General features: G+C 38.9%; 1 protein-coding gene across 2 annotated transcripts in view; it reads right to left on the reverse strand.

The window, feature by feature from the left end:
* Positions 1-22,354, reverse strand: part of ankrd11 (ankyrin repeat domain 11) — a 205,559-nt gene that overhangs the window by 167,061 nt on the left and 16,144 nt on the right. For both annotated transcript variants that reach the window (XM_072596077.1, XM_072596076.1), the window contains exon 2: positions 14,523-14,594. The gene's annotated coding sequence lies outside the window, so the exon portion shown is untranslated. The remainder of the gene's footprint in view (positions 1-14,522; positions 14,595-22,354) is intronic.

Here is a 22,354-nt window from a genome sequence, read left to right on the forward strand (position 1 = left end):
GAACTTTGATCTCCTGGCTCAGAGGTAGGGATACTACCACTGTGCCATAAGAGCCCCAAGTAATTGTCCCCTAGTTCAGAATCCATCAGTCCTGCTCTGCCTGCTTTTGTTCGACACTATTGCAGGAGAAAGCAATACTGTGTACAACTCACAATGCACTCCAGTAATCGCCAGTTTTAAAACTGTAACTTTTACTTGACAGTCTCCTTGCTTGTTTAGTCCACAAAGAATTTGTGGTCTTTCCATTTTTATTAAATATTTTACTCAATTAAAGAGCTGTGTACAAAATAGTTATGCAATTTGCCAGTAATGCACAGTTAATGAATTCATGCAGCCCTTTTGTACAGGTAATCCAGCCTCAATATGCATTGCAGTCAACAGTTATGCAAGTTGCAAATTGTTCTGACACAAAATGGCACTGGCCAGGGATGGGTTCGGAAAGGAAAAAATTACATGACAATTATTAAAATTACACACACACACACCCTCCCATTAACCCAGGGTGCAAGTCACAAACAGAACTAAAGTCTTGTCAACAAATGGATGATTTCATGCCTTTATTCTTCTGGAAAATGTGAGTTTAACAGGGATCACAACACCAAATGTACACAAAGGAAGGAGGAAACAGAGAAATTTGGATATACACGAATCCTGGGAGCAACAGACAAAACAGTCAACAAAAAAGTGATAACATGGAGAAATCATAAACAGTGGCAAAGCAAGAAAGCTCTGATACTTCCACAATTGCAAAACAAAAGGAGACACTTAGGGAAGATTAAATGAGAGATTTTTTTGAAAACAAAGCTACTTCCTGGAATTTGTGACCACTTTAATGATAGCAATCTTGTTAGACAAAATTATGCCATACTGTTCAAATTATTGGCATTCTTCAGAGGGATAACATGCACTGTAGATAAGGTAGACTCTCAAGGCTGCAACTGGTCAGGTTGGATTTGTCCTACGTTCAGTGCATTGGATACACCTCAACCATTTTTCACGTGTTGCAGCTGCACGAGAACACTTTGGTTTGAATACGGCTAGTTCTATGACACAAGTCTCAATAGCATTGCCAGAATGTTGTCAAGATCCATAGTCTTTGAAGTATCAAGTACCTTCAACCATTCCTCTTTATCACTCACTGTAAGTCAAATTTGTTGAAGGCTGTTACTAAAATTCTGGGGACCTCAAGAGGAGGCTGAAATAGATTATCAATTCAGCATTTTTGATTGCAGACTGTTGCAAAAAGATTCAGCCCTATCTTTTGAGCTGTGCTGGGTCTATTCCATCATTGGAGGTGCAGATATTTGTGCAGCTTTTTTGTGCCGTGTATTGTTTAATTGTTCTGCCTAACCTGGCCTATACAATGCTGTTTTGCTGCTTGCATGAAAATAGTCCTTGGTTGCACATCAACCTGGTGAAACTATAATTTTGGGTATGCCTGATTGTTACTCTTAGCTCCGCACGTGCTCCAGCACTCTACACAGAATTAAAATCAATCGCCTGGCTTAATGGTAATGGCAGATCGAGGATATGCTGTGTCATGAGGCTAGATATTTTCTGTTCAAACTGTAGAGAGATATTATTACACACCTTTGGAGCAGGTGGGACTTGAATAGCTCTGAGGAAGGGACATTACCTCTGTGCCACACGAGTCCCTGGGCCATGAGGTTACAGAGTGCAATCAAACACAATTCACCTGCTGGCACTGTTCCACAGGGATCGGTTCTGGGTTCTCTGTAGTTTGTAACTTATACAAACGATTTGGATGAGAACAGTGGAAGCATGATTAGTAATTTTAAGGATGACATCAAACATGGCAGTATAGTTGGCAGTGAAGATTATCGTCTGAAAGTAAAAAAGGATGTTGATCAGCTAGGCCAATGGGTCAAACAGTAACAGATGGAGTTTAACTTCAATAAATGCAAGCTGTTGCATTTTACGAAGACAAACCAGGGCAGGGCAGGACGTACATAGTTAATAGTACCCCAGTCACTGTTGTTTAACAGAGATAGGATGTCATGTTGCGGCCGTACAAGACATCAATGAAGCCGCTACTGGAATACTGCGCACAGTTCTGTCGCCCTGCTACAGGAAGGATATTATTAAGGGTATAGAAAATATCTACAAAAGGATGCTACTGGGATTGGAGGATTTGAGTTACAAGGAGAGACTAGGATTTTTTTTCCTCTTGAGTATGGGAACCTTTATAGAGGTTTATAAGATCATGAGGAGCAGAGATAAGGTGAATAACAAAAGATGGTCAATGGTGACAAGGAAAACCAGATCTATCGGATTGGGGAGTTCAAAACTGTACGGTACAGGTTTCAGGTGAGAGCACAAAGACTTAAAGGAGAGCGAAATGGGCAACCTTTTCATGCAGAGGGTGGTTCACTAATGGAACAAACTAAGAGAAAGTGGTAGATGTGGATGTAAAGTTACATTTACAATTCATTCGGACAGGCACAAGCAGAGAAACAGTTTAGAGGGATGTGGGCCAAATGCCAGCAAATGGGATAGTTTAGTTTAGAAAACCTGGTCAGCATGGACGAGTTGGACTGAAGGGATCTGTTTCCGTGCTGAATACTATATGACTCTGATGGTCCACAACATCTCATGAAAGCCCAGTTCAGAGTTGCCAACTCTGTGCAAGGTCTGCCCTATTTACCAGTGTAGGGCTACACAAAGATAATAGGTGACGTCCATGTGAAAATACGACTTAAAGCCTGGCTGCTGTCACAACAGCATTAATAAATCAACTATCCGTAGCAACACCTCTACCAAAGTCCACTCACCAACCAATTCACACTCTCCTCTCTTGCAATATAAATGTTGGTTTTTATCTGAATTTGATTTCTTGCAAACTGTACCAATAACCACAAGATGAAAGGTTTTGACAAAGGGGTCTGCACTACCAAACAACTACAGGTCATTCTGCATTTCAAAGCAAATTCGCTTTAACGTGACTGAAATACGGGACCCTGTTTCGAAAGCGTGAACTTTTAAAACATGTTTTAACAATAGTTTAAACATGTGTTGACAATAGTGTTCGCGTTGCAATCGTACTAAGTGTATTTGCTTTGTGAGATTCTTGTACAGTACAGAGTCACAGGAATGCGACTATGCACTTTTGAAGCAATGACTATTTGTATCACCCCGCTGCCCCTCAAAAAAAAACAAAGCTTTTTTTGCACACAATCTTTCATTTTGCACAGACACTGATTTTTTTTTACATGATCTGGTTTTCCTTATTACCCTTGACCATCTTTTATTTTACTATTTTTGAGTCTCCTCTCACATCTGGTCATATTTGTTTTGCCCCTTCTGCTTCTTCCATGGAAGAGGTGAATTATGGCAGGTTGTCAGTCAGGAAAGAAATGGAGCAGTTTAACTCTTGGGCTGTTGAGCACAGAGATCGGCTGCTGACTGTAACAAGTACATTTGACTACCTGCAGTACTTAAGAGTCATAGAGTCATAAAGATGTACAGCATGGAAAGAGACCCTTCAGACCTGACAGATATCCCAAACTAATCTAGTCCCACCTGCCAGCACCTGGCCCATATCTCTCCAAACCCTTCCAATTCATATACCCATCTAGATGCCTTTTAAATGTTACAGTTGTACTAGCCTCCACAACTTCCTTTGGCAGCTCATTCCATACCCGTACCAGCCTCTGTGTGAACAAGTTGCCCCTTAGGTCTCTTTTATATCTTTCCCCTCTCACCCTAAACCTATGCCCTCTAGTTCTGGGACTCCCCCACCGCAGGGAAGAGACTTTGTCTATTTATCCTATCCATGCCCCTCATGATTTTATAAACCTCTATAAGGTAACCCCTCAGCCTCCGACACTCCAGGGAAAACAGCCCTAGCCTATTCAACCTGTCCCTATAGCTCAAATCCTCCAACCCTGGCAACATCATTGTAAATCTTTCTGAACCCTTTCAAGTTTCACAACATCTTACTTCTCAACGGCCAATTGTTTTGTCATGCTGAGCAATGTCAACAGCTTTGATATGGATCAGGTCCTCCATGCTTACCAATTTCTATAAAGATAAGTGGAGGCTGAGCTCCCACAACAGGGAACACCTGCCAAATGTGCAGAATTCAAATGAATATTCCGAATCCTGAGTCTAGTGAGAGGCACAATTTAAGAAGTGCTGAATCTAATAGGAATACAAGAATGAGCAGCACACATTGTTACTCTTGTGATTTCTTTGAATAGAAGCTGATAACCAAATAAAGCTTTTAAGATGACCTTATGGATCATAATGCAAATATCCAAACTCCTAGTGTAGTACTGATTCAGAAACGGCATGTTAAGTGCCAGGTGTTGATGGGACTAGCATTCAATTAGAAATAAAAACATATTACAACAAAACATTCACCACATTTCTGCTTCTTTACTTATCCCACCCAAATGATGAATAAAATCAGACAGATAGGGTAAAACATGCAAACAAAACAAACTTCAAATTCAAATGAAAAGTTCTAAACAGATGTACAAAATGTAGCTGGATTATGCTTTCTCAGTACAGCTGTTGAAAATAGCTTTAGACTCCGAATTCATACTCAGGAACATCTCCGATACTTAAGTAACTTTCATCAAGCGCCATAATCCAAATGGTGCAGCTGAAATACTTCAGCATACCAATGTGGAAAATGACAGTGAAAAAACAACTTGAATTGGTAATTTGTTTTCTAACAATTGTCTTTTTTTAAACATATTCTTACAGTAGCAATACTGCTGCTGCTGCTGCTGCACTGGAACGGAGGTTGCCAGCACAATGAAAGGGAATAATTGTATATGCACCTTGTAAATCAATTATATTTTTCACCAATGTTCATTTGACCATCATCTTCAGTGTGAACACCACCAAAAAACTACCAGTGTTTCAAGATATTCATAATTCACTTACCATAACATTTGATCATTTCCAGAGTCAGAACTTGAAGTTCAGAAGCAGCCAGGAAGCATACTCTTGTTCTGAATTCCATTTAGTGACATCATGAATGGGATGGACTTTCAATAACACTTCATATTCATGTCATCACTACAACAGAATTTAATGATGTCAACTTGCCAAGAATTCTTAAAAATTAAATCGCTCAGACTGCTTCTTATAAACAATTCTAATTTTTAATTGCGTTAAGTTATAGCGATGTGGGAGGAACCAAACAAATCTCCAAATATAATATCATATTTAGCATCCTGCCTCCTTTAAACAACATATTTATATTCTTTTTATACGTTCATAGCATGTGCGTGCCACTGGCTAGGCCAGGATTCATTGCCCATCCCTAAATGTCAAGAGGCCAATTAAAAGACAACCATATTGCTGTGGGTCTGGAATTGTGTGGGGCCATAGCAGGTAAGGATGACAGTTCCCTTCTTAAATGATGTCAGTGAACCAGATAGGTTTTTCCCAACAATCAGCAATGGTTTCACAGTCATCATCAGACTCTTAATTCCAGATTTTTATTCAAGTTCAAACTTCACCATCTCCATGGTGAGATTCAAAACATGATCCCCAGAACATTACTTATGAATTCTGTTAATCCAGAAATAGAGTTCAGTTCAAAGGGTCACTCAACCCAAAATATCAAATCTGATTTCTTTCCACAGATGCTGTCAGACATGCTGAACTTTTTCAGCAATTTCTGTTTTTGTTTCTGATTTACAGCATATGCAGTTCTTTCATTTGTTTTCTGGATTAATAGTTTAGTAGTAATACCAGTAGGCCAATATCTCTCCTTACTAAAGAATCAGCAACAAAATCCTCCCAGCAACTGTCCACCTCCTAAAATCGACTCCCCACACCAACACCCAAAATACCCCAGAAAAATACCATCCTCTCCCTCAGCCTCATTCCCACTTAACTGCTCACCATTCAGCCATCCACTCCTGGGCCCTCCATAAATAATATTGTGAATGGTTGATTTTCTTACTTGTTGGCCCACTCTTCTTTATATGCTACCATTTTCCTCCTCTTCACTAAAACATAATTGACTCCACCATGCCTGAAAATGACCACATCACTATTAATGTTGCTTTCCTCTCCAAGTCCTCAGGAGTTGTATTTCTTGCTTCCCAAAACCATTCCCACCTTTTCCAACACTCTACAGTTGACTGCAATATACTCATCATCTAGCTGGATAGGACTGCTCTCATATGACTTATTTCTTATCCAATTATATCCAAAGTATCACATGTAATTGAGAATGTGTATAGGGTATAAGCAGTTAGGGAAAGAGTTAAGTTGAGTTTTGTGAAACAGGTTCAGCTGAGCATGACTCTGCTCAGGCAAATGGGGTTAACAATGGGGTGCTGGAGGCAAGGGTAATGGATTAACAAGGTGGAAAACCAATCATTATGTAGAGCCATTTAACAATATTAGAAGCATTCAGTATGTAAGGTCAGTTTAACAAGGTGAAAAGTATTCATTATGTGAAGCCAGTTAAGGTTAAGAGTATTTGTTGTGTAACAGCAGCTGGCTTAATCTCTACTACTGACATATATTGATTGTGTGACAATTACAATCAGCATGTATGTTGCCTTATCTGGATCCTCCTTCCTGTAAAATGACTATATAGTTCATTAAGAAACTGCTGTTTGAGAGAGAAGACCAGGAACCTATGTCCCTGCGCACATGGGTGATCATTCTTTCACCCTCCAGGGCCCGGATAAAGATGAAGGAGGTAAAACTATACTGTGTCTCTGAGCGTTTTACTCTGAGGGGGGAGTGGGGGGAAGACCATACAATGGCTTCACTACCTCTCATATCTCAAAGATGTAAATTCATTACCTCTCTAACCTCTCAAAGATGTATCTTTGGCCCCCATTCCTTATCCACATGCTGTTCTTCTGTGATATCATTCAAAAAGGCACAGCGTTGGTTTTCCTACGTAGGATAACAGCATTCAATTCTACCTCAGCATCTAAGCTGTTATTGAACTATCAGTCAGATCATTTGACATCTAGTATTGGCTGGTACAGAAATTTGCTTCAATATTAAGAAAACTAAAATGGACTTTTTAAGCTGATTAAAAGATTTAGCCCTTAAAATGTTAGTTTCACTCAGAATGACACATGGACATTAGGTTGTCTTTCTCCTCTGGGCTTAGGGGAGAAACATTTTAGTAATGAGTCACACATGTATTGTCCTCTTAAAGAAGCCAAGAAAATTTTACTTGATTTTGTCACCTTCTCTAATGGTGATTTGAAGATTTTCTTAAGGTGACTCTAGGTAAAGACAATTCCATGGACAGTACCTTACTCAAATGACACACCTTTATTTGTGAGCTTTACTCAATTAAATTAGCAGGCAGAGAGAAACACAGAAATTGCTGGAGAAACTCAGTAGATCTGGCAGCATCTGAGGGGAGAAAACACATTTCATTTGCAACAATAAATACTCACAAATACAAAGTGTGAAGCCTTTTTGATTATAAAATCAGACGCCACTTCACGAAACAGCTATTAACGGCTTTCATTGAGGGGTGAATGTTGACCAAGATTTTCCAAAACATGGAAAAGTACCTTGCAAATCCAACCAAACAGAAGACACAATCTGCAATTTGAACTAGAGTACCCTATTTACTGTTAGTCAATTTGAAGATGCTGTCTTGAAACAAAATAAAAAATCCTGTTAAACTTTCTTTTCCAGTTCTCTTTCAGGGAGTTTCATGAGTACTGCTGTCAAGACAGCACAACAACATGGAAGACAGATACAAAAGATAGCAGATCAAAAATGGTGTGGGCATTTGTAACCATTGTACCTAATAAGTTCTCAATTACAGTCATGATATCAGGTGGGAATGTTGTTTTCTGGCCCTGTGATACATTTTCAAAACAAGTTGGAAAACTGGCTTCTCCCTTTGAGTTAAATCCTGCAAAAAACAATATTGCTCACATCTACATAGTATGGTATCAACCATACATGTTCCATACATTCAATAGTTGTTAATGCAATAAAAACTGCAAACATGTAAGTTTTAATGAAACTGGCATAGATGCAGTTGATTGGGTCAGAAATAGGGATTTCAACAGACTCCAGAAGATTCAGGTCAATATCGCTGACCATAGAGACAGTGAAATTTCCCCATTACAACTCATGCTTGGCATTCCTGGAATCAGGTTATCATATTCAAACATCATTATCTTAATGTAAAATAGCTTTTCAGTAAGCAATTAAATGATTCTGTCAATTGGTTTATAAGCTTTTGGTTTAAATAGATTAGAAGAAAACCAGAAGGCTCTTTGGCTAGTTTGCTTTCACACCAGCTTAAAAAAAAGGTAAAATTAGCAAGCACTGCATTTATTTCATATAACTACTTCAGATGACAAGTGTACCCATTAAGTAAAATTGATGTGAATATATTAAAATGCCATATAAAATTGTGTTTATCTCACTGTTATTAGATTGGAATGACTGTGCTCCACATAATGTAGAAAATCTGCCAGATTGTAATACTATACTTCAAATATTAATTGTTACACAAGTTGGAACATTCAGAGATCACAAGTGGTTCAATACAAATGTAATTTCTTCAATACTTCTTAAAATTAAAAAAGCTCCTGAAATTTATTTCATGTTAGTCCCTGATTACAGCAAAGTGCGCTCCCCTAAATTGACATATTAGCACTAAACCAGGAACTGCAGATTTGTTCATTTGAAAATATGAAGCACTTTGAATCACCATTTATCCACCGCAATACTGGGAGATGATAATTAAAGATTACTTATCTGCATTTTTGTTCCATTTTTCAGTCTCCCATCCTTCCCAAAATTATTCCCAACATAACACCTCTGCAAATCTTTCTTTCTGAATTGCCCTGATCTTACCATACTTTCAGAAATATTCATTTTAAATCAGCTAAATTAAATTCAAAGAACAAAATGCTGCAGATAATTTTAGTTGTTAACTACTGTATGCAGTTCTGGTCGCCTCACTTTAGGAAAGATGTGGAAGCTTTGGAGAGGGTGCAGAGAAGATTTACCAGGATGTTGCCTGGAATGGAGAGTAGGTTGTACGAGGATAGGTTGAGAGTTCTCGGCCTTTTCTCGTTGGAACGGCGAAGGATGAGGGGTGACTTGTTAGAGGTTTATAAGATGATCAGAGGAATAGATAGAGTAGACAGTCAGAAACTTTTTCCCCGGGTACAACAGAGTGTTACAAGGGGACATAAATTTAAGGTGAAGGGTGGAAGGTATAGGGGAGATGTCAGGGGTGGGTTCTTTACCCAGAGAGTGGTGGGGGCATGGAATGCGCTGCCCGAGGGAGTGGTAGAGTCAGATTCATTGGCGACCTTTAAGCGGCATTTGGATAGGTACATGGATGGGTGCTTAATCTAGGATAGAAGTTCGGCACAACATCGTGGGCCGAAGGGCCTGTTCTGTGCTGTATTGTTCTATGTTCTATGTTCTATGAATTCCAAGTAAGGTGACCAAAATTAAACTCTGGGTGCACTCTATGTGTAGTCTAACCAATATCCCTTACAGTTGCAACAGGATTTCTCAATACACACACACACACCCATACACTTCATATGCTTCCAATAAAGGCCAATATTTCATTTCCGTTCCAACTGCTTGCCGACTAATTTTTGGTAATTCACATACAAGGATATCTAGTTGTCTCTGTATAGTGGCATTCTGTAGCCTTTCTCCATTAAAATAATACTGTTTTGTCTAATCTGAGCAGACAATTTCATTTTTCCAAATTATAGTTATCTGTATTGTGTTTAGAAAATGTTTGCCCTTTCAACTAACCCATTATATCCCTTTGCAGACTCTTTGCATCCTACTCACAATTTGCTCCCCTGTCTTTTTATTGTCACCAAATTTAGCCAAAGTTAAATTTGCCCTTTCATCCAAGTTACTAATGCAGGCAGTGAATAATGGAAGCCCCAGCACCAATTCCTATGGCACTTCACAGGTTATATTTTACCATCGTGAAAAAGTGACCCATTTATCCCAACTCTCTATTTCCTCTTAGTTCAGTTTTTTTTTAAATCAATGTTAATAAATCACCCCGATGCTATCAGCTCTCAGTTTCCACTGTAACCTTTTATGTGGCATTTCTTTCAGAAATCCAAATTCTCTCCATTAACTGGCTTCCCATTATCCATCCTGTTTGTTGTATCCCAAATGACCACTGACAGATGTTAGCCTAATTTTTCTAAGACTGCCTGCTTTGTCACCCTCATTTCTTGAACAGAGGTGTTACCTTTACAGTTTTCAAACCTAAATGAGACCTTTCCAGAATTTAGCATTTGGACAATTACAAGCAACCCATCAAGTACCATGTCATGATTCTAGGATGCAGCCCATTAGGTTTAGGGAGCATCAGCATTCCTAATTTATTTTGCCTCTGGTGATAATGACTGTCATCAAGTTCCTCCCACCATTTTACCTCATGATTTTCTACCATTTTTGGCACAGTTCTTGTGTCCTCTACCAAGAAAATAAATACAACATATTTGTTTAATGCATCTACCATCTCTTCATTCCCACGTTTTGTACAACTAAATGGATACTTTCAAAAGAGCTTTTTGTTTATTTTATTTGGTCAAGGGATATGGACCAGCATTTATTGTCCATCCCTAATTACCCTAGATAAAGTGATTTTATTTTGTTGAAGCAGTCCACAAGCACCAACTAGTATAGCTTTAGGAGGAGCATTTTGCTGACCAGATGTATGAAGCAGCTACAGCAAAAGAATTGGCAATAGCAATATTTGCTAGAATTCTTTATCACTATTACAAAAATAGCAGCTTTTGAAATCAACAGCTAGGCACACGTCTAGTACCCAAATGGTCAAAATTTCATACTGAATAGGAAAACACAAAGAATGTAAAATGTTACACAAACACAAAATAACAAGAACTACTCTAACATACAGTGCCAGTAATGGTGGACAATCACATTTGATAATGGTGCACTTGCTTCAGTAATACTTGAACCCTGGTTGCAATACAAAAGGAAGCAGAGTTTTAGCAGTTTGGGAAATGTGACAAGGATCAGAACATAGGAATTAAACTACAGGTCGCTATGCTATAACACATTTCTTTAACACAAATTCGCTGTAAGACGATTAACGAATTGGGGACACTGTTTCTCAAGAGTGAACTTTTAAAAGGTGTATTGGCTATAAAGCAATTTCATCGTCAACACTTTAAGCGCTGTTTCTAAAGTGCAATTTTTCTATAATGTGAGGTTGCACAAGAATGCAACCATCGCGTTACAGAAGAACTACGGTAGACCATTCAGCCTCTCACGTAGGCTCCACCATTCTCAGTCACAACAAATCACCTCTCGTATTTTCCCATGCAATCCCTCATCCCATAAGACCATTAGTACCACGAAATCTAGCCATCTCTCCTCCAAGTACAGTACCAACATCCCAGGATTTAGTTTGGTGAACTACAATTGGACTTCTGCTGTGTCAAGTACTCTTCCTTATGCAAGGGATCTAAATCTGCATGCAATATTCTATGCATGGTCTTACCAAGTTGCGATACAACTGAAGAAATGTATTGTTTACTCTTGAAGCTTGTTATGACTGTTGAACTTCAAAAAAGGGTGGCACAATGGCACAGTAGTTAGCACTGCTGCCTCACAGCATTAGGGACTCGGGCTCAACTCCTCGGGCAACTGTCTGCATGGAGTTTGCACGTTCCCTCAGTGTCTGGGTGGGTTTCCACCAGTTGCTCTGGTTTCTTCCAACAGTCCAAAAGATATGCAAGTTAGGTGGCCATGCTAAGTTTCCCATAGCATTCAGCAATGAGTTCCACAGATTCACCACCCTCTGGCTGAAGAAATTCTTCCTCACTTCAGTTCTAAACAGTTGAGCCTTCAATGAGGCTGTGCGCTCGGGTCCTAGTCTTTCACACGAGCAAAACCAACTTGTTCACATTACACTGTATCCAGGTCTCTCAGTATCCTGTAAGTTTCAACCAGATCCCTTCCCCCCCCACTCCCCGACATATCCTTCTAAACTCTATTCAGTTTGACCAAGAACTCTCAACTGCTCCTTGTACGACAACCCCCTTCACAACCAGGATCATTCTTGTAAAGCTTCTTTGGATCCCCTCCAATACTTGGGCATCCTTCCTTAGACTCGGGGCCCAAAACTGTTCTCAATATTCCAAATGTGATCTGACCTGAGCTTTATACAGCCTCAGTCATACATTTCTGCTCTTGTATTCTAGCCCTCTTGAAATGAACACTCACATCGCATTTGCCTTCCTAAGTGCCAACTGAATTTTTATGTTAACCCTAAGAGAATACTGAACTGGAACTTCCAAATCCCTTTATGCATCAGATTTTCAAAGCTTTTCCCTACTTTGAAAATAGTCGAAGCCCATATTCTACTTAATAAAATACATTAACTCTCTGTTCTGAGCCCCTCCCTGACTCCAGTGATTCCTGAAAGATCACCACCAATGCCTCTACAGTCTTCTCATACCAACTCTGGGGTGTAGTCCATCTGGTCCAGGTTATTTAATCGCCTTGAGACCTTTCAGAAAAGTAATGGGCAATTTATTTTTCAAACTGTCAAAAAAAGTCTGAAATAATGAAGGTTAATATTAAATTAAGGGTGTCATTAATACATTGGTCTCTTTCTATATTCTGGAACAATACACAGGTGACAAAACTAAAAATGATATTCAAGCATGCAAACACAATGCCTGCCTTGGTCTTTTATGTTTCTTCAGAATATAATTTCAGAACCCCCTGCAACTGAAGATTTAATGATGCCAACTTATGCAGAACAGGTCTATCAATATTGCTATTGTCCAATAAACCAGGCCATGAGGAGCAGCTTGGCAACAAAAACGTTTATCAATTCAAGTGAAGCTGAGGAGACTTGAATAAATGCTTCACCTCAAATTGTTATTTTTCAAATATGGTACTGTTCTTTATCAAAAGATGTAAATGAAATGTTCCCCTTCAAGCAACTGAACATCCTGACTTGGAAGTACATCACTGTTCCTTTACTTTCACTGGGTAAAAATACAGGAACTTTCTTCTTAACAGCACTGAGTGTGAGATATTAAATGGTTCATTTGCTCTGCTGACCTGCAGGAAATTGAATATCCTGGGGCTATGGTGGGATGTCTCTGTCTTACAGGTAGAATCTAAGGAATTTACATTCCCATTTCTTACCATTCAGAGCCATTTACATGGCCATCTCCTATTATTCAGAGATACTTTACATTGTCATCATCTCCTATTCAAAATCAATAAGAACATTGCAGTTGGAATTTTAATATTCCCTATAGTTAAAGATTTACAACAGATTTGACCAATAAGGGATGATTTACACTATATTGTTTCTGGAAATGATGTGGTCACTGCATTGTGTCTTGAGGGACGACTGTGGGGAAGTGAGTGGGGGTTTGTCTTGTGGGCATCACTGACTGTGATGTAAAGTTTTTGTATAAAGGACAGACGGTTCCCTTTGTTTAGAGATCCCTTGACATGGCTTCGCAAGCATGGCCAAGTGTGTTAAAGGGTTTCTCCAGAAAGCTTGTACTGTACTGTGTGTAATAAAAATTTTTAAATTTTATTTAAAACAGACATGTTCACAGAAGTTGGAGTTTGCAGTTGCATTAAGTGTGAAAAAATCTCAGAAAAAAAGAATACCCAGTCTGGCAGAACCCCAAGGACTATTGTGGTTCAAATAGCTCACTAGGAATTTTTTCAGGACAAGGGGAGCTAGGTAATAAATGCTGGTTGAGCAAATGGGGCTCACACCTCAAAATGATTTTTTTTTAAAAAGTCACGATAGTCGAGACAAAGGGAGCATGCAAACTTTCAAACAGATCATCTACTCACCCCCTGAAGACTATCAGCCCCACATGAAGTCAAGGTCGAGGGTAGGTGACTCAATCACCTCAGAACTCAATTGAACTGGAGTTGAAACAAGTCATCCAAGATGTGAATCTCTAGAGCAGGTGTGCTGCTCTCAAAAGTAAATCAGGGTTCTCCTTGCTCCAACAGAGACTACATGACTTGCTAATTTCCTACATTTAGCAGTGGCTTCTCTTCATTCAACTAAGCTATAATGATCAGGTACATTCAATTCACTTAAGTTGCATCAACCGCCAGATTTTTCATTACCTACCTTTTTTTTGAGAGGGCTGGGGTGAGTGGAGTTGTTCAGCTCTTTCATGGGAATCTCAACTTGATATTTAAAACAGACATTTGCAGAATGCAATGTTAAAAGCCCACATAGGTTAAAGGGAAATATTCATCAAATGCTTAGCACGAGAAGCTACCAATGCCAAACAGAATCCAGAGATCCACCAAATTCTTTGCAGGAACTTGTGGGGTTGGATCACTTTGGGTAAACAAATAACCTTCATCATTTCAAGGCTATTACTGGAATTTTAAAACTGATATTTTTGCAACAAATTATAAAGGCTTTTCAAAGCTGATTATCAATTTCATTCTATATACTGTGGTAAAATTGCAGGCATCAATAGTTGGACAAGAACAGAATTCACAACAGTGCTTACCGATTCCATACTGCTCCACCACGGCATGTATTTATTCCAACAGAGGCCTGCACGAGTTTTGATGTCAGCGCTCTGAAATTATATGATAGAAACCTAGTATTATTGATAGGGTGCAGCAGAGATAATGTCCAACTTAAACATATGTAACTCAGAACCCATACATCTTCCTTCACTGTTTCCACATCTGTGAATCAGGACTTTTATGCAGAAGCTTAGATCAACTCCTGATTATTTCCAAAACGCACTATAATGTACCATACATATCTTAAATAAAGTAATTGCATTTAATTTTAATCTATGAACTCAGCAACGGCATCAGCCACCTTATCGCAAGTTCATTGAGAACTACAGGACTAATGCCATCTAATTGACCCTATTTATTGCAAAATTTAGTAGGGAAATCCTACTACATCATTGTCTAAATGAAATTGAAGACTTAACTGTTACAACATTTTGCCTGTGATTTTCAAGTGCAATTTATTTACCCTTACTTGAGCTGGATGAAGTTCCACAGGACTTGAATAATCTTTTGGTACCTCACCTAAATGACAACTCTTTCAGGAAAACTGGATACTGCTCCTGTTGTAAATGACATCACAGCAAAGTCTAAATCTTCTGTTCATTCAAAAATATCCACAAGCATATATTTTGCAGAAAGTGCTCACCAAATAGCAATTCGAACAGAATATGCAGAAGGACATGATTTGAAACTTGTTCCTTTTTTTTTTAAAATCAATAAGCATTTCAAAATTGTCCTACTATAGGACTAGCACAATTTGTTTCTTCTCCCAATTTTGCCTGTGGGCTAATTGGAATATTCCATCCACCTTAAACCCATGAGCTGGTTCCATTTGTATTGATGTTGGCCTTTCACCCCTGTCCACAGTTTGGGAAATAATTTGGTTTGATCTTCAGCTTCTTTAAAAGGTGCACTTTGATTACTGGCAACAGCTGTGGTTATGCTAAAGGAGAAACGTACAAGCATCGAAGTCAAAAACAACATGAATACGTGACATGCAAGGTGAACAACCTGTGGTATAATAATAGTTAAAGCCGTGAAAAAAATGGTTAAGCGAGATCACATCAACATACATGAGACTTGAAATGATTTATAGGATGAATATCAAATATTGCTTTTAATTATAGCAAGATAATCTAACCAGATATCATTAAAATAAACTGGAGGAAAAAGCAAAAATTCCTCCAAGAAATAACTTGTAACATCGAGAAATATCCACAATCTGATAAGTATTAAACCAGTACAAGACAACCTCGATTATCTGAAAGAGAAGAGGAGTATTTTGTTCAGATAACTGACAACAGTTCGGAAAACTGACAACAGTTTTACAGTACCTTGAGAACTTGTTCAGATAATCTGAAAAATCAGATAATTAACTTTCAGATAAACGAGGTTGTTCTATATTAAGGCATTTAACATATTTGGGAAGGCTGAATACAAACTTCAAAAAAGGTAAGATGTGTCTCTCCTCTATTACCATCCTTTGCCTTTTGTTCTGAGCACCCTCACCATCTGCTCCACTTGCTCCTTTCACCCCTTCGTCAACAGCTGAAAAAGCATTTTGCAGCCCCTTCAACGCTAGAGTTATATTGGACTCTCGAACAATAAAACTGCTAGTCTGTTTTTCTCTCCACAGGTGCTATCGGACCTGTTGAGATTTTCCAATATTTTCTATTTTTATTTTAGATCTCCAGCATTTGTCGTATTTTGCTGATCTTTAATGTTTCAAAACTGCATAATCTAAGAGGTTTGAGAAGATTTGTAGCTGAGATTGAGGTTCTGGACGTAGGCTTGCTCACTGAGCTGAAAGGTTCATTTTCAGGTGTTTCGTCACCATACTAAGTAACATCATCAGTAAGCCTCTGGATGAAGCACTGGTGGTATGGCCCACTTTCTGCCTATTTGTTTAGGTTCCCTTGGGCTGCTGACATCATTTCATGCGGTGATGTCATTTCCTGTTGTTTTACTCAGGGGGTGGAAAATGAAATCCAAGTCAATGTGTTTGCTGAGTGTGTTCCAGTTTGAATGCCACGCTTCTACGAATTCTCATGCATGTCTGTGTTTGGTTTGTCCTAGGATGGATGTGTTGTCCCAGTCGAAGTGGTGTCCTTCCATCATCTGTATGCAAGGATACTAGTGAGAGTGGGTCATGTATTTTTGTGGCTAGTTGACGTTCATGTGCCCTGGTAGCTAGTTTTCTGCCTGTTTATCCACTGTAGTATTTGTTACAGTTCTTGCAAGGTATTTTGTAACTGACATCAGTTTTGCTTGTTGTCTGTATAGGGTCTTTCAAGATCATTAGCTGCTGTTTTGGTGTACTACCATGATGCCAAGGAATCGGAGTAGTCTGGCAGTCATTTCTGAGAAGTCTTTGATGTAGGGGAGAGTGGCTAGGTTTCTGGACGTGTTTTGTCTGCTTGTTGAGCTTGTTGCTGAGAAATTGGTGGACTGTTTATTGGGTACCCGTTCTTTTCGAATAGACTATATAGGTGATTTTCCTCTGCTCTGCGTAGTTCCTCTGCGTTGCAGCATGTGGTGGCTCATTGAAATAATGTTCTAATGCAGCTTCATTTGTGGGTGTTGGGATGATTGCTCCTGTATTTCAGCATTTGGTCTGTTTGTGTTGTTTTCCTGCAGATGCTGGTTTGAAGTTCCCTATTGGCTGTTCGCTCTACTGCGACATCTAGGTATGGCAGTTTTTTGTTGCTTTCCTCCTCTCTTTAGTGAATTTTATGCCAGTAAGGATATTATTGATGGTCTTGAAGGTTTCTTCCAATTTGTTTCGTTTAGTGATGACAAAGGTGTCATTCATGTAGTGGACCCAAAGTTTGGCCTGGATGGATGGATGGCACAGTTGTTTGCTCGAGTCTCTGCATTACTGCCTCTGCTAAGAACCTTGATATAGGAGATCCCATGAGTTTGTCTATAGGTTTTGTTGTTGAAGGCCAAGTGGATGGTAAGATATAGGTCCCACTAGTTTAACGATATTGTCCTTGCTGATGAAGTTGGTGGTGTTTGGGGTATGCGTCTTTGGTTCTTCTAATAGTGTAGTCAGTGTTTCCTTGGCCATCAACATCAACCAGGCCTTCCAGCTCAGCAAGCAAACCTTCATCCAGAACTGCATAATCTTTTTAAACCCTTGACTGCAATATTATCACAAAGATCCCGATGAAAGATCTTTCAACACATTCAGAGTACTCACAGCAATCACTGTCAGGGAAGATTCTTAGTGAATTTAAAAAAATTAGTTAATCAGTCTGCAGATTGGAAAAGATGGCAATTTTTATTTCAAATAGCAATAGGTCATCTGTCTGCTTTTCGAAGCTATTTTTGCTTTTGGCCATTTTGCGAAGTGCAGAGTATATTTATCTTTGCTGGAAACAACATCCTTTCTTCCATGGATTTTTAAAAATAAACTGTAAAAGTAGGCTGGTGCCACAAGAACATTATAACTGACATGTAAATGTTTCTAGTGTACAAAATGCAGCACCTCAACATATGACTGGAGGTCATTAAACTGAATGCAAGTTTCAATTTACACCACTGAGAATCAGCATTTCTGCACTGGAATGTGAGCATACCCTCCTCTCCACAACAGAAATGCCCCAGGAGATTGAAGTAAAAACAAGCAAAGGAAAAAGAACTATTTGGGTTTAACCCCTTTTGAAACATGAGAACACTACCACACACAAGTACCCCTTCCAAGCCACTCATCATCCTGATTTGGAAGTATATTGCTATTCCTTCACTGTCATGGAGTCAAAATCCTGGAATTCCCTCCCTGACGGGATTTCAAATCTACCTACAGCATATGGACTGCAAAAGTTCAAAGCTCACCACCACTATCTTCTCAAGGCAACTTGGGATGAGCAATAAATGCTGACAATTCTGAAGAAATAAAAACATAACTAGATCTTAAAATGTGGAATACTATTCATTTTAGCAACTTCTCCTCATCCCTGGCCCTCACTCCAAAAAGAATGATACAAGAGAAACTTAAACCTTCCAACCCACCAATCTGAATTTAACAGATTATCCTCCCATTTCCAGCATGATGTCAATATCAAATGCATATGCCTTCTCTTCTCAGCATCCCAAAAGGAACTGCTTGCTGTACAAGATACTTGCAACTCCCCAGTCATCCCTGCTACACTCCTCCCTTCCCTACAGCATCATTTTTAGGCAAGTACAGGAGATCGAACTATATTTTTACCCACTCTCAACACCCATGGTACAAAGCATTTGCTCCAAATGAAACAGCAATTTACTTATATTTTAATTTATTAATAACATTCTTGCTTCCTTGAAGCCAGTTGCACAAGCATTCAGGTAACTCAATGTGATCGAACAGCTACTGTGTCCTAGTCTTTGAAGAATCTTCCCTACCAAGTTTTGTTTTCTCCACTTTCTAATGGCTATCATTCCAGGGAGGACAAAGAAAACCACAATAAAGCTGCTGAACTTCAAAGTGTCATCAACACTTAGTCGGGGGAGCTTGCCAGCAACTGTACAAAATAGCAGCAATTTATCCATCAACCTGCAAGGCAAATCACCTCAATAAGGGAAAGCATCAGAGAAAGGAAAAAAAAATCTTACTCTGGATTCCGCTATCTTCCAAAAGTCTTGCCCAAATGCAAGATGATCTGTAGGTCAAGAATTAGCCAGTTCAGTCAAGTTAAATTTGACAGCAGAACAAGTGACTTTGAACAAACATCACACTCAAACGGAAGGACAATTGATGATGACTACAAAAGTTGAAGTACGTTGAATTCAAAGCTCCACATTAAGCAACTTCAAGTACAAAATAATGCATCTCATGTGCCATAACCCAAGAACATAGAGTCAGAAGTCAAGAACCCATACTTAGGCACATTTATAAACCCTATACTTATTTTTGGATAAAATCTTGTTTGAAAATTATTAACAGATAAGCAGCAGTTGGAATGCTCATTTACAGAATTGTTATATTCTTCAAACTGCTTTTGCAGCAATACGATTCACACTTATAATACCACATACACACCATTTTAAGTTAGACAACAGCCATTTTTCTGAAAACCACTACCCTTGCCAAGCACCAGGGAGAAAGATCAAAGCAGATTGAAAACAAAATCTCTCATATACAGGTGAATTTGGTGAACACAATTGTTTCAAGTGTGTATCCTGGAACAGTAAATTGCCTCATATTATGTAGTACATGTTTTCTGATAATTCACACTTTATTTAAATAACCTTGATGTCTTCACTGACTTTTGCTAATGCTGCTAGTACACAGTTGTCACAGAGAAATATCATTGCAGAAGGAGGTTCAACGTACTAGTCAAAATACCAAAATCTCTCATTACTGGTATTGATTTAATCACCTTGATTTTAAAAAATTTTCAAAAACAACGAATTTGTTCTGGTATTTTACTAACTTGATTACAGTATATGCTTTGATGATATTAGTAAGGTTGATTAAAGTAAATGTGGTTGATGTTGTGCATATGGTTTTCCAAACAAGTGTTTGATAAATTGTGTACACTTTAACTCTGCCAACAAGCTTAACAAAACAAAATGGACAGTGGCTACTTGGAAACAATGTGGGCTGCGTTATAGGAAACATACAGTCATGCTGACCAAAGATACAGGCAGCGAATGGATTCAGTTCTGGTGTCCATTTGCAAGTTAATTCATATCCATGGAAGGTAATGTAAAGTAGCTGTTCCTAAGCACAGGAAATATTCATACATTGGGTGTTCAAAATTACAACCATGAATGGCACTGTGTTTATAAGCCAGACATTTGTAAATTGATGAACCCTTGGATTTACTGACAGCTTTACTTCTCATGAACACTGGTGGTCAACTTGGTGCAACTGAGAAACCCCATTTCAGCTGTTAGGTCCTTTTTCCAAGGTTTCATAGAAGAGATACAACTTGCACACACCAACTTCTGCAAACAGTTAAAGTTTATTAAAGACTGTACAAGCTAGGTGATCCCCTTTGTCTCCCCTTGCAGGTGTGCCAAGTCGAGTCAAAAGAGGCCCGAACAAAGAAAATACATCCCATTTATACAGATCAGTTAGTAATGCTCTCAGATAGTCTGGACACTCACCCTCCCCCCAAACCCATAACCACGTTACCCCCAGGTACAATGGTCGGGATGAGATCATTCTTGGAGATAATGTAAATGCCCTAATCCTAAGGAATTGTTATGTAGACGGTTTCTTGACTCAGTGATTCTTCAAGACAATGTAGGTGTGATCTGTCCTAGCTTCAGGGGATGGCTATGAAAGCATTTCTGAATGTAAGGGAATTAGAGTTCAATTTGATAATAGCAGGAGTGGTGGTGGTAAATGGCTACACAATGAAGTTTGAGTCATCCACATTCTTGCATGAATGTTACCCCCACCCAAAGACAATACAGTTTAACCCTTTAACATTACATTAATGTCCAGATAGTACAATTTAATCTTTCAAAATTACATACATGCCAGTCTTTGATCCATTTGCTGTTACTCAAGTCAGTGGGCTGAGAAAATATTGTATTCAACTACTTCAGATTTCTGAGCTCTCCCTGTAGTCAACTGAGCAATGAGTTTCTCCTTTTCCAATACTTCTTCATCAGTCAACGTCTGGAGTTCACAGAAAGCAGCGATTGTTTCCCAGTTTTCTTCATCACGGTCCTCCAGCTTTGTATCTAATTTACAAAGAACCTTGCATGGGAGTTAAGAACATTCAGACGGTCATGACTTAATGGGCTTTGAGCACACAGCTTTCATCCACCTGATACATGCAGATGGACAAACATAGATGGTTCCAAGAGTTATCACCTTGTGTTAATGAACTGCCTCAAAGTTGGTGATTTTGTCCAGCCAACAGATGCTGAGACAAAAGGTGGAAACTGTCTGGCCTTTTCTCCTAATGTGCATTTGTTGCATTTCTTGATCAACTGTAGGTGTGCAGTGAGTAAGACTGGTAAATTCACATTTTGGTGTTGTCAAATCAGGTTGCTTATTCCACCTACACTTATTCAGCTTGGAAAAAAAGAGCTGCATTTTGCAATAAGTGTGCTTGCTTTAGCACCAAGTGAAAGATAGATGGCAATTTGAAACTTAGATATGTAAAGGTCTCAAAATCACAGTCAGTATCACAATGGAATCCTTCCGGACCACATCTGTCTTCCCCATACGGAGGGTTAAACTAAGCTCTCAAGCACCAATGAGTCTGTCGATATATCACTGAAAGGTGATTTTCCTATAGAATGCAGAATAATTCTCAGATAAGGATTTGGCATATTTGTATTACGGATCATAGGCAGACAAAGGTGAACAGTATTCTGTCACTTCTAATGTTATGATCCCAAACCAACAAATGTATGTTATGACCACAGATGAGATAATCAAATTATCGTTACATTTGGTTAGGGACCAGTAACCTATTATTTTTTAAGCAGATAAAAATGGAGATCAAGAGAGATTCAGAGAATAAAGGCTCAAGATTCCACAACGTTGAACAATCATATCTTCCCCTGCAACACGAGAACAGCAATACATGTCCAGCATGTCTCCCACACCAAGAAATAACATAGTTAAGCATGGGCAAAACATAAAATGTGCATCAAATAGCAAATGGAATCAAGACAAATCCAATAGACTTCTCAGGTGTTAATGACATGGTAGATTATCTAATCTCATTAACTTCATCTTTGCCAATCTAACATTGATATTTGATCTCAGGGCCATTAATCATAGACTGTCTCAATGACTACTCCTGATGTGGTTAATCACCACCTGCCACAGGGTTCACACTTTGCTACACTTAAACTGCAA

This window comes from Chiloscyllium punctatum, chromosome 26 (genome assembly GCF_047496795.1).
Source record: "Chiloscyllium punctatum isolate Juve2018m chromosome 26, sChiPun1.3, whole genome shotgun sequence".
NCBI classification, from domain to species: Eukaryota; Metazoa; Chordata; class Chondrichthyes; order Orectolobiformes; family Hemiscylliidae; genus Chiloscyllium; species Chiloscyllium punctatum.